Genomic DNA, 15,454 nt, shown 5'->3' with positions numbered 1-15,454 from the left:
TCAAGATATGTGCACGTGTGGATTTAGTCTAATTAAGGTTAAAAAAAAAATATATATATCTGTAAGCGTGCTCCGGCACGCTTACGTTACGGGTTTTGTTTGCGCTGCAGAGCCGATACGTCACGGTTATGCAACGCGTCATGAGGCGTCTCACGTGGCTACGTGATATGTCACGTAATAAAGAATATATTTTACAGCTATAGATATTAGCTTTTAAAAAACCAATAAAATTCACTGAAAAAACCATAGGTTATAGACCATATATAGTTAGGAATTTGAATTTGCAAAACCTTGAAAATTCACTGAAAAAACCATAGGTTAGAGACCATATATAGTTAGCTGGACATTTTATTGACATAAAACCAATGAAATTCCATATATAGTTAGTTGCACTAACTATATATCGCGCACCCGCAATCCACTGCTGATGATGTCACATATTACATCATTCATGACATGGTCAGTGACATCACTGATGACATCTCAAATGACATCACTGATGACATCACTGATGACATCTCAAATGACATCACTGATGACATCATGACACACCAATACCAGTTACTACATACGCACTCACTGATTCCTACGTCTACACACACATTCACTCATTCACCCATACAATCACTCATACATACAGTCACTCATTATTACAACACTATCATATGCACTCATACACCTATGCAGACACTCACACACTGCCACTCATCCATGGAGTTACTAACACACCTAGTCAGTCCTGTAAAGAATCAATCACACTTCCATTTCCTCATCTATACAGTTAAACACAGAACACCATACTTCAGTGACATCACTGATGACATCTCAAATGACATCACTGATGACATCATGACACACCAATACCAGTTACTACATACGCACTCACTGATTCCTACGTCTACACACACATTCACTCATTCACCCATACAATCACTCATACATACAGTCACTCATTATTACAACACTATCATATGCACTCATACACCTAGTCAGTCCTGTGAAGAATCAATCACACTTCGATTTCCTCATCTATACAGTTAAACACAGAATACCATACTTTTTCACACATATACTAACACATACTTACTCTCTTATACAATCACTGATACAAGTACACATTGATATGCACAGAGTCACACACCTCCCAGCCAGCCACACACACACTCAGTCTTCCATACATCCACTCATTCTTCAATATGTAAAACATATTTTAACTTTACAAAAACACAGACACTAGATGATGTCATCAGTGATGTCATTTGAGATGTCATCAGTGATGTCATCAGTGATGTCATTTGAGATGTCATCAGTGATGTCATCAGTGATGTCACTGACCATGTCATGAATGATGTAATATGTGACATCATCAGCAGTGGATTGCGGGTGCGCGATATATAGTTAGTGCAACTAACTATATATGGAATTTCATTGGTTTTATGTCAATAAAATGTCCAGCTAACTATATATGGTCTCTAACCTATGGTTTTTTCAGTGAATATATATATATATAAAAAGACCAGGCTCACCACTCCATCAGGAAACGGGGTCGGAGTCACTGAACTCCGTGGCTCGGCACACTGCTGCACTTGCCGCCGTGGACATCACTCCTGATGGCGGTGGGGGTGTAGTTTGGGGACTCGAGGAGCTGTGCTGTTGTGGAGGGCAGCAAGAATTGATGGGCAGGAGCCGCCCGAGGGATCCACAGTTTCCGCAACTTTGTGGCCAACAATAACAAACTATTGCATGTTGGGATTTGTAGTTTGCTCCGCCTGCCGACAGCCAGAGCAGGTGATATCAATCTCCTGTTTTGGGGTGGAGCCTATTTGAACGGATTGGACTGTGGCAGTATCCTTTGGCAGCACTTGAACTCATCCTCCGTATCACACTGGGCGCTGAAGAGGCCACACGGCCGAAATGCATACGCCCGCCGTACCTGCCTTAAATCTACAATAAAAGAGCTCCATGCTGTTCCCCTACTGAGGCCTCTGCCTTTTTCTTTGAAGGAGGGTTCTTTTGGATATATATATATATATATATATATATATATATATATATATATATATATATATATATATATATATATATATATATATATATATATATATATATATTACCTACTGGCGGTCGCCAGTAGGTATATATAGTTAGGATTTTTTCTCTATGGGATTTTTGAAAATTCTATGTCTAATAACTTTGGCGTTTGTGGACGGAATTGGCTGAAATTTTCTGGAAAATGGAACATTTTGTTTCTGAGCAGCCCCTGGAAATTTGGGGGGGGTTCATCCAGGGGGGGTTGAGAAAAAAGGGGGGTCCCAAAACGTGTTTTTAACATTGAGTTTTCCATAGGGCGGTTGGCCTCACTTTTAGCCCGAACGGCTGAATGGATTTGCACAAAACTTGGCAAAATTGTAGGGACTGGTAGCCCGATGTGCCTTTTGTAGGTCTCAATATATGTGCTCCAGTGGATTTTGAGAAATTAACGTTTAAAAAAAGATATATATCTGTAACAGCGGACCGGGCAGCGCCCCGGTTCGCGGACCGGGGCGCGTACCAGAACTTCGCGTAGCGAAGCTGATTGGCTCTCCGGTGTCTGTCAACATTCTAAACAGTCCGGAGCGGCCGCCATCTTGTCTCTCGGTAGGATTGAGAGACAAGAGGAGGCCAAAACAAAGGGGGAAATAACCATAAGGGGGCATAGTAGATCCTCCCTGACCCCCTAGGTTTAATGTGGAGGCTTTAAAAGGGCCCCGCGGGGCAAAAAAAATAATTTTTTTTTTGTTTTTTTGCGTGGGTAGCGCCCGGTCCGCGAACCGGGAAGCGTTCTGGGCAGCGTACTACAATGAAAAATGAATGATAGAGTTTTCAAATGCTGTATGTTAATTGATTGTTGGTTTTGTTGATTATTTTTTATTTTCTTTATTTTTTAAGCATTTTTTTTATTGTGATTGTGTTTCATAATTTATTAAACTTTCTAACATTTCATTGTCAGAAATTTCATAATTATCATTGAATATACATTGTAGTCTCTGAGGGTGTAAAATGTCCTCATTTTCAAGGAGGTTATCTACTGCTTGCACACATTGCAGTAGTTCTTTGTCCCAAGTTTCATCGAAAAATTCAATATCATTTTCATCAATGATTTCTTGGCTGCTCTCTTGCAGGACAATTTGAAATTCAACTTTCTGTTCGCCTTCCATTTTGCCTGAAATTTAGATTAAAAAAATATATATTAGTAGAGATAGGGCACTGTTGGGATTAATTTTAGATAGCCAGTTTTTATCAGTGAATTTATCTTTGGGCAGTGTATAGTATCAGAGTGGAAGTAGGAATATAAAAAAGTGTATGTGATTTAACGTAAGTAAATTCATAATTATACAAGAGAATCCTAACTCCATCCATAACTATAACAGAGAAGTCTATCTAAATCTATAACTACTACAGAGGGATAGTATATAACTATCAGAAAAAGTTTACCATATTAACTTATAGTGCACAATATACTTCAGTTTTAAAAATAAAAACTTACCTTTAGAAAGAAGTTGAAGGAATTAGTGAAAATACTATTGAAATGTACACCAAGAAGTAGTAGTCAAAATGGCTGTGTTTTCTTCTCTTCCTTTATATATATTCAGGTATATAACCAATGAAATGTCAGGTAAAAAAAGTAGAAAATGAAAGTAACATTTTCATTGGTTGTCAATTCCAACACTTCAGATGTGTTTTGTGAAGTAATTTACCTCACGGTATTTAGAGAGGTCTACAGGCTAAATGGCTCAATGGAATTCCAACCAAATTTGTGAAAATGGTAGGGATTGGTATGTAGTATGAGCTAATCTATATTTGGTGAAATTGTCTCCAGTGGCTTTTCTGTGAACTACTTTCCCACCTTTTTTGATGGTGCGCTTCCCAGGGAGCGACCCGGTACGCGAACCGTTGAGCGCCCCGGTTCGCGAACCTTAAGTGTTCCGGGAGTCCAACATTTTGTGTTTCGGTCGAATTAAGATACAAGATGGAGGGCAAATAATGTTCAGAATGGGTAGAAGGGGGCACGGTAGACTTATCTTGACCCCCTAGGTTTTCTGAGGGTGGCTGAGGAGGCTTATATGTGCGAAAAAAAAACATTTTTAAAAAAAATTTCGCGAGGTTAGCTCCCGGTTCGCGTACCGGGTAGCGCCCCAGGGAGCGTACTTTGTTGAAAATTAGTGAACAATGTTAGAGTAAAATAATAATTGTGAGTGATCAGATGTAGGGTAGCTCTGAGAAGAGCTTTTGGGTTTATGGTACATTTAGGTACTTATAAGTAGGTACCAATGCACAGTCTTAAATTCAGAGTGAAAATTCTGTTGCCCTCATCTGAGAAGTGAACTCCATCTCCTCTGTAGATATCTTGCATGTAGTAACGCAAGTTATTGTTGTACATGGAGCCCATTCCATGGTCTCTCATGTAAGCTGAAACAGATTTGTTTACATGCTTCCTCGACTTCTCAATTTGTGGACAAAATTGGTTTGACCACCTCCATTTCTGTCTTTGGCATATATTTGAATATACCAAGGCAGTCTGAGGAAAAAGTGCAATCAATTGCTCAAAGGTGTCCTTTAAAAGCATTTCCAGACCTACCCCAGTCAAAGTGCCCAAATCATTACCTCCACAGTGCACAATTAACAGGTCAGGTTTGGGCAAATGCATAAAGGTTTTCACCAATGGTATCAATTGGTGACATTTTAATCCTCTGTGGCCAAACCACTTAATTTCCACATCTTGTAAATTGAGGTTAGGTAATTTTCTGTTCTCAGCATACCTGTGAGCCCAGTGGATATAACTATGTCCAACAATCCAGACAGAAAACATGGTGAGAGAAGGTTCTCCTGCAGTCAAATGAAGTGTGGCAATGAAATGGCAGTTGAAAAAATGAGAGTTTAAAATGAAAAAAACTGTGGAGTTTCTGTGTTCATGAAGCAGTAACAGTGATTGGTGGATTTTGATTGCTGAAAACAGAAAGTTAGGGTGCACGGATGTGTTCTTTATTTATTTATTTTATTTATTTCGCATACTTTTATAGCGCAGACCTGTCACCCAGAGGGCATCCTGGCGCTTTGATCAGAGAACCCATCGCACAAGACTAGAGCAGACGCGCAGCCATTACTTAGGAAAGAGATGAGTTTTTAAGGCTTTCCTGAATGGAAGATAGTCCTTACAGCTCCTAAGAGTCTTTGAAAGATGTATTTTGAGTGGTCAATAAAAAATCATTAAATGAAAGAATGCACTGGATATGCAGGTGCACTGAGAGTTCAGAGTTCAATTGCAACATTGTTGTGTGAACTTGCAAACAACAGAGGTCTTCCAAGAGGTGGTTGCCATGCAGAAAAGGCATGAAATGGCAGAGGGGGGAAGGGTTTTCATTTGAAAAAAAGTGAGGGAAGAGTTTTGATTGGGTGACATGAGAGATATGTGTGAAGAATTACAGCATTTCTGTGCTTTTGATAGCTGCAGACTCTGGAGTGCATACCTTTTGCTCTGCTGAAGACAAATTGGTGTGTTTCTGAGACTGTTTTCAAACTCAAAGTATTTGCTAAGGTGAGAAAATATTTCTTTAATTTAGATAGAGAATAGTGTGCTTTAAGGAGAAAATTATGAATTATGTGGCGCAAATTGCTTGTAAATATGCTCCCACCTGTGCATGGAAAATTTAGATTTTGAATGTTTGTGTTACATAGCCATGTTAAAAGTGATACAAACATGCTGCAAAGGCAATCAAAAAACGCTTTTATGTGTCTTAAGGACATTTTAAGTAATTTTCCCATGTGCAGTGTTTTGAAATTATGATTTGAAAATCGTTTTTGGGGAAAAGGAATTGTTTTTAAATTTATGACAAGGACATAATGGTGTATGCTTCTTTATACGGCAATTGACTGTCCCTGATGTTATTTTTCCCATTTTAATGTAAGACCTTTCTCTGTGGCGCAAGTTGCTTGTAAATATGCTCCGACCTGTGCATGGCAAATTTAGATTTTAAATGTTTGTGTTACATAGCCATGTTAAAAGTGACCCAACCATGATGGAAAGGCAATAAAAAAACACTTTCATGTGTCTTAAGGACATTTTAAGTAATTTCCCTGTGGGCAGTGTTTTCAAATTATGAATTGAAAATCGTTTTTGAGGTAAAGGAATGTTGTTAAAATTTATGTGCGCCGTATGCCCCCAAATTTCTTTTTTAGGGGTGCAGCAGGGTGTTATTGAGACACCCCTGCACCTTTGGAAAAATTCCTAATTTGCGATGAGCTAATTGCTAATCGCAAATTGCACCTTCATTCATATGGGCATCCTGGCCCATGGAAATGAATGGGTAATTTGCAATTAGCAATTTGCTCATCGCAAATTTGGAATGGTAAAGAATCGCTATTTATTCCTTAAAATTCGCTATTTTGGAAATGCAAAATAGTTATATGATACATATGGTGGTTGATGTCTAACAAGAGAAGAAGCTTAGGGATACATTTATGATGACTGGCGCAATGAAGTGGACATCACTTACTTCATTGGTAGAGTTTTACATGTATTATGTCCTCTGTATTCTTCATCAAGCGTAACTTTAATCTGCAATCCTGAGTAGGCCTCACCTTAAACAAACCTCTGGATAGGCCACACCTTATCGTCATCCTGAATTAATCATTTAAAATGCTAGGGACAGATTTATGATAGGTGTATGACTCTTTTGCGCCACTTACAAAACACTGTCCACGGGGAAATGACTTAAAATGTCCTTAACACACATGAATGTGTTTTTTTAAAGCGTTTCCAATTTTTTTGGGTCACTTTTAACATGGCTATGTGACTCAAACAGTCAAAATCTAAATTCACCATGCACAGGTGGGAGCATATTTACAAGGAATGTGCTCCATGGGGAAAGGTCTTATAATGTAATATGGGAAAAATGACATCAGAGACACTGAAATGCCTTATAGAGAAGCATACACCATTATGTCCTTGTCATAAATTTGCAAACCATTACTTTTCCCCAAAAACGATTTTCAAATCATAATTTGAAAACACTGCACATGTGGAAATGACTTAAAATGTCCTTAATTCAAAATTTGCTATTCCTTATTTTGCGATTGCACTGAAGGATTTGCAAATTTTGCGATTCCTTAAATGCAATGTATCAAACAAAAAATATGTAAAAAATGACATTAAGGATTTGGAAACTACAACCAACTTCTAGTTTGTGGTAATTTGCGAATTCTTTTCAAAAAGCATTTTTTTCCAAAAAACAAAAGGTGCCATATGACGCCAATACATGTCCTTAGGGCATGTATGTGTGCCATATGCCCCCAAATTTCTTTTTCAGGGGTGCAGCAGGGTGTTCTTGAGATACCCCTGCACGCTTGAAAAAATTCCTATTTTGTGATGAGCTAATTGCTAATCGCAAATTGCAACCTTCATTCCTATGAGCCTCCTAGCCCATGGAAATGAATGGGTAATTTGCAATTAGCAATTTGCTCATTGCAAATTAGGAATGGTAAAGAATTGCTATTTATTCCTTAAAATTTGCTATTTAGGAAATGCAAAATAGTTTGATGGTACATATGGTGGTTCATCTGTAACAAGATAAGAAGCTTAGGGATACATTTATGATGACTGGCGCAATAAAGTGGACATTACTTACTTCATTGGTAGGCCTTTACATGTATTATCTCCTCTGTATTCTTCATCAAGCGTAACTTTAATCTGCAATCCTGAGTAGGCCTCACCTTAAACAAACCTTTGGATAGGCCACACCTTATCGTCATCCTGGATTAATCATTTAAAATGCTAGGGACAGATTTATGATAGGTGTATGCCTCTTTTGTGCCACTGTGCGTCACTTTTATGATGCAGCGGCGGTGCAAAAGATTTGCTATGAGGCGACAAAATTACAAATTGATGCATTTAGGCAGATATGTCATGGTGTAAAAAAAACGTACCACATGAAACCGATGCAGCAGTGATGCAAAAGATGCACCATGTTGCAAGACAGGCTCACTTGGGGCCATATGTATCAAGCTAATTAGCATTCGCAAAGATCAAAATTCTGCGAATTTCGGCCTTTGCGAATGTTAATTAGACAAATGGTATGTATCAAACAAGTTTGATGCAAAATAAGGAGTAGCAAAATTTGCTATTCCTTATTTTGCGATTGCACTGAAGGATTTGCAAATTTTGTGATTACTTAAATGCAATGTATCAAACAAAAAATATGTAAAAAATGACATTAAGGATTTGGAAACTATTGTGGTAAATTGGTGGTAATTTGTGAATTCTTTTCAAAAAGCTTTTTTTCAAAAAAACAAAAGGTCCCATATGACGCCAACACATGCCCTTAGGGCATGTATGTGTGCCATATGCCCCCAAATTTATTTTTCAGGGGTGCAGCAGGGTGTTCTTGAGACACCCCTGCACCCTTGGAAAAATTCCTAATGTGTGATGAGCAAATTGCTAATCGCAAATTAAACCTTCATTCCTATGAGCCTCCTAGCCCATGGAAATGAATGGGTAACTTGCAATTAGCAATTTGCTCATTGCAAATTAGGAATGGTAAAGAATTGCTATTTATTCCTTAAAATTTGCTATTTAGGAAATGCAAAATAGTTTGATGGTACATATGGTGGTTCATCTGTAACAAGATAAGAAGCTTAGGGATACATTTATGATGACTGGCGCAATAAAGTGGACATTACTTACTTCATTGGTAGGCCTTTACATGTATTATCTCCTCTGTATTCTTCATCAAGCGTAACTTTAATCTGCAATCCTGAGTAGGCCTCACCTTAAACAAACCTTTGGATAGGCCACACCTTATCGTCATCCTGGATTAATCATTTAAAATGCTAGGGACAGATTTATGATAGGTGTATGCCTCTTTTGTGCCACTGTGCGTCACTTTTATGATGCAGCGGCGGTGCAAAAGATTTGCTATGAGGCGACAAAATTACAAATTGATGCATTTAGGCAGATATGTCATGGTGTAAAAAAAACGTACCACATGAAACCGATGCAGCAGTGATGCAAAAGATGCACCATGTTGCAAGACAGGCTCACTTGGGGCCATATGTATCAAGCTAATTAGCATTCGCAAAGATCAAAATTCTGCGAATTTCGGCCTTTGCGAATGTTAATTAGACAAATGGTATGTATCAAACAAGTTTGATGCAAAATAAGGAGTAGCAAAATTTGCTATTCCTTATTTTGCGATTGCACTGAAGGATTTGCAAATTTTGTGATTACTTAAATGCAATGTATCAAACAAAAAATATGTAAAAAATGACATTAAGGATTTGGAAACTATTGTGGTAAATTGGTGGTAATTTGTGAATTCTTTTCAAAAAGCTTTTTTTCAAAAAAACAAAAGGTCCCATATGACGCCAACACATGCCCTTAGGGCATGTATGTGTGCCATATGCCCCCAAATTTCTTTTTCAGGGGTGCAGCAGGGTGTTCTTGAGACACCCCTGCACCCTTGGAAAAATTCCTAATGTGTGATGAGCAAATTGCTAATCGCAAATTAAACCTTCATTCCTATGAGCCTCCTAGCCCATGGAAATGAATGGGTAACTTGCAATTAGCAATTTGCTCATTGCAAATTCGGAATGGTAAAGAATTGCTATTTATTCCTTAAAATTTGCTATTTAGGAAATGCAAAATAGTTTGATGGTACATATGGCAGTTCATCTGTAACAAGATAAGAAGCTTAGGGATAGATTTATGATGACTGGTGCATCACCAGGGATGTGTCAGTCATCCTGCGCCGCTGTTCCGCCACCCATGGTGTGCTGCATTTACAATGCGGGGCATCATGGGGCAAAAATGGCACAGATGCGTGACGTATCTGTGCTGTAAAGGTAGTGATTGCTGGAGTTGTATCGCAAGTGCGATGCAGCTCAAGCAAGGCTCAGGGGTGCCCCATCTCCACAATGTTGCGTCAAGACCTATGCCTGCTTAAAGCAGGCGCAGGGTTTTGACGCAGCTTTCTCCTATCTGATTGTAAATACGGCACACCATGGGTGGCAGAGCAGCGGTGCACGTTAACTGGTGCATGCCTGGGGATGTGCCATTTAACATAAATCTGCCCCTTTACATTTAAGTATGTGCAGGACACACAGAGTCGGTGAGGCTTATCCAAGGTTAAGAAGAGATGAGTCTAACACAAAAGAAAGGAGACCAGGTCAAAGTGTGGTGTGCTGTCCCAAATGGTGTGTAGGAATCACACGGAAAACCTCGTGGCTGGAGATGCTATGTTTCAAAGGGCTTGCAAAGTCCCATCAGACCACCCTCTAGGCGGTATATCATCATTTGGGGGATGGCAGTAATTCCTGCACCGCCAATGTAACAGTGCGGGCCAGAAAATCAACCATATTCTGCCATCATAGTGCCCAAAATGAAATGTGTGTTAAAGAAAAGCAGTGCCGTGAAAAAGGTGATACTTAAAAATGACTACCTATACTGCGGGGATAGCCTGACAGCAAAAGTATAAGTGTCATGATTAAAAACACGCCTAGTAGCGAGAGAGTAAAGCTACATGATGGCGTTGTGTGGACTGGTCAACTAGTTTCAGCTGTTAAGAGTAGTGCTCCAGCTTTCATCAGGACCTTGAATTAAGTGTGCTACTGCCAGATTAACTAAAGGGTGTACAAGTATAACGAAGCACAGATTGCATCAAAATACTTTATAAATGGAGACGTATCACCCAAACTTGGAGACTCTGTGTCCTCTGCAGACAGGAAAGGAATGTTCTACCTGTCGGATAAGTAGAAGATAACAGATCCATGTTACCACAGAGTCAACCACATAACTCCACACACACAATCAAGACAATCACCACCACTTGCATGAACAATTTGCGTCCTGCATTTATAGATAAGCATATTAGCTATATCTAGATAAGCATATTAGCTATACCACAAGGAGGCATTTCCTCTCAGTGATACTTACCCAGCCTTGTGTGGGTAAAAGCCTCACCTTACCCGGCAACCGCTCGGGAAATTGAGGCCCCGCTCTAATGTGTAGAAAAAGAGGAAAGAGAGAAGGACACAATAAGCAACAGTTCAAAAGTGTCCAGCCCACTCGCTCTATACACAAGCCTAAAAAGCATGTCGAAGACCCCTTGCTGTCCAAACCTCAACAAACTATGTCAGTTCTGCACACACTTTGCCTACACCTCTAACCGCTTAACTGTCTAGTCAGCTCTGTGAAAACTCACCTGTCCGTCGGTACCTCGGCTCGGAAAGCGAGCGGAAGTGAAGGGACCGAAGGAGGTGCCTGATAAGGTTTAAATAGTAAGGCTACCTGTTGTATCAGCCAATAACAGCCAAGATGAGGCCAGAATTCAAGAAATGATTGGTGCCGAGGGAAAAGCTCTCCCGCGTTAGTCGGGAAGCGGCCTAGATCTGGTGTATCCGGCACTATTCCAGCCACGCAGGCGCAGAGGGTGAAGTGGCCATATGATAGTGCGCATGCGTGGAGCTGAGCTGGTGCCCTACGGCAGATGTATTATAACAGTGAACAGCGTTTTAGGCTGAAAAATAGGGAATTAGTGGGCAAATAGTCGAAATACCTTAGGACATTAATATTTAGATGTGTCCCGCGGAAAAGACATTGCTTGTAAATAAGACATGTATAATAGCAAGAAGAGGGGGGCAGAGGGGTCACGTACAATACAATTTAGGTGAGCTTAAATAATGCAAACAGCAAGTCCGTTTGCATCTCAGGAGACGACCCGCAACTAGGAAGTTGCTCTAAATACTGAGAAACAAAAGTGGGGAGGGTCAGAGGGGATATGATTTAATGACCTGTCAACTTATGCCCCAAATATACGTCTAACACAAAAGAAAGGAGACCAGGTCAAAGTGTGGTGTGCGTTCCCAAATGGTGTGTAGGAATCACACGGAAAACCTCGTGGCTGGAGATGCTATGTTTCAAAGGGCTTGCAAAGTCCCATCAGACCACCCTCTAGGCGGTATATCATCATTTGGGGGATGGCAGTAATTCCTGCACCGCCAATGTAACAGTGCGGGCCAGAAAATCAACCATATTCTGCCATCATAGTGCCCAAAATGAAATGTGTGTTAAAGAAAAGCAGTGCAGTGAAAAAGGTGATACTTAAAAATGACTACCTATACTGCGGGGATAGCCTGACAGCAAAAGTATAAGTGTCATGATTAAAAACACGCCTAGTAGCGAGAGAGTAAAGCTACATGATGGCATTGTGTGGACTGGTCAACTAGTTTCAGCTGTTAAGAGTAGTGCTCCAGCTTTCATCAGGACCTTGAATTAAGTGTGCTACTGCCAGATTAACTAAAGGGTGTACAAATCCGACAGGTAGAACATTCCTTTCCTGTCTGCAGAGGACACAGAGTCTCCAAGTTTGGGTGATACGTCTCCATTTATAAAGTATTTTGATGCAATCTGTGCTTCGTTATACTTGTACACCCTTTAGTTAATCTGGCAGTAGCACACTTAATTCAAGGTCCTGATGAAAGCTGGAGCACTACTCTTAACAGCTGAAACTAGTTGACCAGTCCACACAACGCCATCATGTAGCTTTACTCTCTCGCTACTAGGCGTGTTTTTAATCATGACACTTATACTTTTGCTGTCAGGCTATCCCCGCAGTATAGGTAGTCATTTTTAAGTATCACCTTTTTCACGGCACTGCTTTTCTTTAACACACATTTCATTTTGGGCACTATGATGGCAGAATATGGTTGATTTTCTGGCCCGCACTGTTACATTGGCGGTGCAGGAATTACTGCCATCCCCCAAATGATGATATACCGCCTAGAGGGTGGTCTGATGGGACTTTGCAAGCCCTTTGAAACATAGCATCTCCAGCCACGAGGTTTTCCGTGTGATTCCTACACACCATTTGGGACAGCACACCACACTTTGACCTGGTCTCCTTTCTTTTGTGTTAGACGTATATTTGGGGCATAAGTTGACAGGTCATTAAATCATATCCCCTCTGACCCTCCCCACTTTTGTTTCTCAGTAAGAAGAGATGAGTCCTGTTCACTGAAAAATTAGACCTAGTCTTCACCTGCTCAGCATTGCTGGACATGGCTAAATAATAGCTGCAAAATATTACTCTTGTTAAACAATTTTACTATTATAATCTCTGAGATTTGTCTCTTACTCTGCAACATCTCATTGTTGTTATCTTTCTTTAAAGATAAAGACAACATCAACATGAGCGACAATCTGCAATCAGTTGATTTTGACCTCATCATTGAACTTGTAATTGAAACATCAGTGGATGTTGATCCCTTGGATGATTTAAATCCTGAGGATGAAGAAGAGCGTGAACAGAATGCAGATTTGTCCGAATTATATGACATAGGGTGGGAAGCTGACCTGCTTGAGCCTATGGAAATATAAACATTTATTTTTAAAATTTATAATTAATAAAAAGTAAATATGTAAACCGTTTAATTTAAAAATAAAGACACCTTCAAAAACAGGTTATGTGTACTGTTTTCAATAAAATATTAAAATATGCTCATAAAATTAGATCAGATTCACATATAAAATAGCACAGGTAACATAAATATAAATGTCATTTCTTTTCTGCTATTTCTGTATTGTAAATTTGCCAAGGACTAAAAAATCTTCTATTTAAAATGTCAAGTAGTGTGTTAAGTTTTTGATCACTGTTATTGATTTACTGTTTGGTAATAATGGTTAATAACATTTTTTATTATATTTTACCACAGATTCAACTGCAGATCATTTCAAGATTTCACCATGCCAACAATAGAAAGACAGAGAAAGGCTGCAAAACGTCAAAGACAGCAGGTGAAACAAAATAAGCAGCAGTCCTCTAACAAAAAGATTTGTCAAGTCACGAAGAAAGCACCGGGTAAGAGCACAAAATATTTCATAAGAAATATGTGTAGTAAAAAAAATATTACTACAGAAAATGTTTCAGTCCATAAAAAGAGAAGCAAATCAAATGGAAAGGAAAGGCCAATCAAAAATGTTACTGCTAGAGCAAGAGATAACTCTGTGCATGATAGTAGAAGGAAACAACAGTTTAGGGACATTCGTAAATGAATGTTCCGCAACAGGATAATTGGCAATTTGTTAAAAAATATTAAGAAAGGTCAACAGAAACTGGTTTTTTATAAGAGAAAAAAAAAAGTTGAGAAAGTTATTGATCAGGCATTTGAAATTAAACGTAAGTTATTTATTTTGATAATCAATAGAATTAGGAAGCTAAACAAGGCAATTTATGATTTCAAAAGAAATAGTAGATGGAAGAGAATAGTTAATCGTAGTAATTTTTGTGAAGTTTTTTCTGGAGAATGGATGCATAGTTCAAGCTGTGAGGTATTTTTTAATGAGGAGAGTTATTTCCAGGATAATGATTTGGTGCATGCAGTTGACATCAGTGGTCGTGCTTATGAAGTGAAAGATGGTTGTCCAGTTGAAAAAGAAAAACTTGTGACAACAGAGACAGAAGAGGTGTTAGGTAATGAGGTTTTAGGAAGACGTGCTAAGGGTCCTGTGTACACCTGGAAGTGTAGTAGTATTTGTAGTGTGCGACAGGATTCCATCAATTTGCTTTGTGATTTTGTACGGTCATTTAATAAGAAAAGTTTGAAGCAGAAAATAAGGTTGTTGCAAGAATTAGATCCTTGTAGAGTGAGAGAAGTGACAGGTTTGCATGGTCATTCACTGGCTTGTCTTTCCAGGAGAGTATGCCAGAGTGTTTTTCATCATTTCAGGATGCTAGCAGTGCATCATAATAAAGTGAGGAAATTAGTTAGAATGTTGTATTATGCTAAGAGTGCAGCAATTATGCTTAAACAATTATGCGCTGCTCTTTTGCATGGTTCTGAAATAGATGTGAAGAATATATGTGAAGAAATTGAGTTTTGTTACTTTGAAAGTAAAGAGGAGAATGTTGAAATTGACCAAGAACAAGAGGGTAATGTGGAAGATAGTGTACAGGTTTCCAGTACAGATAATTTTCAGAAGGAAATTGCGACGTTTCAGGTGAAATCAAGTGAGAGGCCTAATTTCACTTGTGTGTGTTGTCGACGCACTTATTATAAGAATCAGACTAAGTTAGTGGATTTATATACAAAAAGTGAAAGGGAAAATAATAGTGAATGGAAGGATTTTGCAACATACTTGATGGTAGAAAATTGTTTTGATTTGGGATTCGATCAACGTGTGTGTACTTATTGTTGTTGCAAATTAAATCAAAACCAGATGCCTGCTAGAGCAGTTCATAATAATCTGGAATTGGTTGAGATTCCTTCTGAATTGAAGGATTTAAATACTTATGAATCTATTTTGATTCAAAGTATCCATCCCTTTCAGGCTATTGTAAGAATGGAGCCAAAGACAGGGAAATTGCCTCCATCAGATTTACAGAGAGGATTAAAGGGAAGAGTTGTTTATTTGCCTCTAGATTTG

This window comes from Lissotriton helveticus, chromosome 4_1 (genome assembly GCF_964261635.1).
Source record: "Lissotriton helveticus chromosome 4_1, aLisHel1.1, whole genome shotgun sequence".
Classification (NCBI taxonomy): Eukaryota; Metazoa; Chordata; class Amphibia; order Caudata; family Salamandridae; genus Lissotriton; species Lissotriton helveticus.
This window is presented reverse-complemented; position numbering follows the sequence as displayed.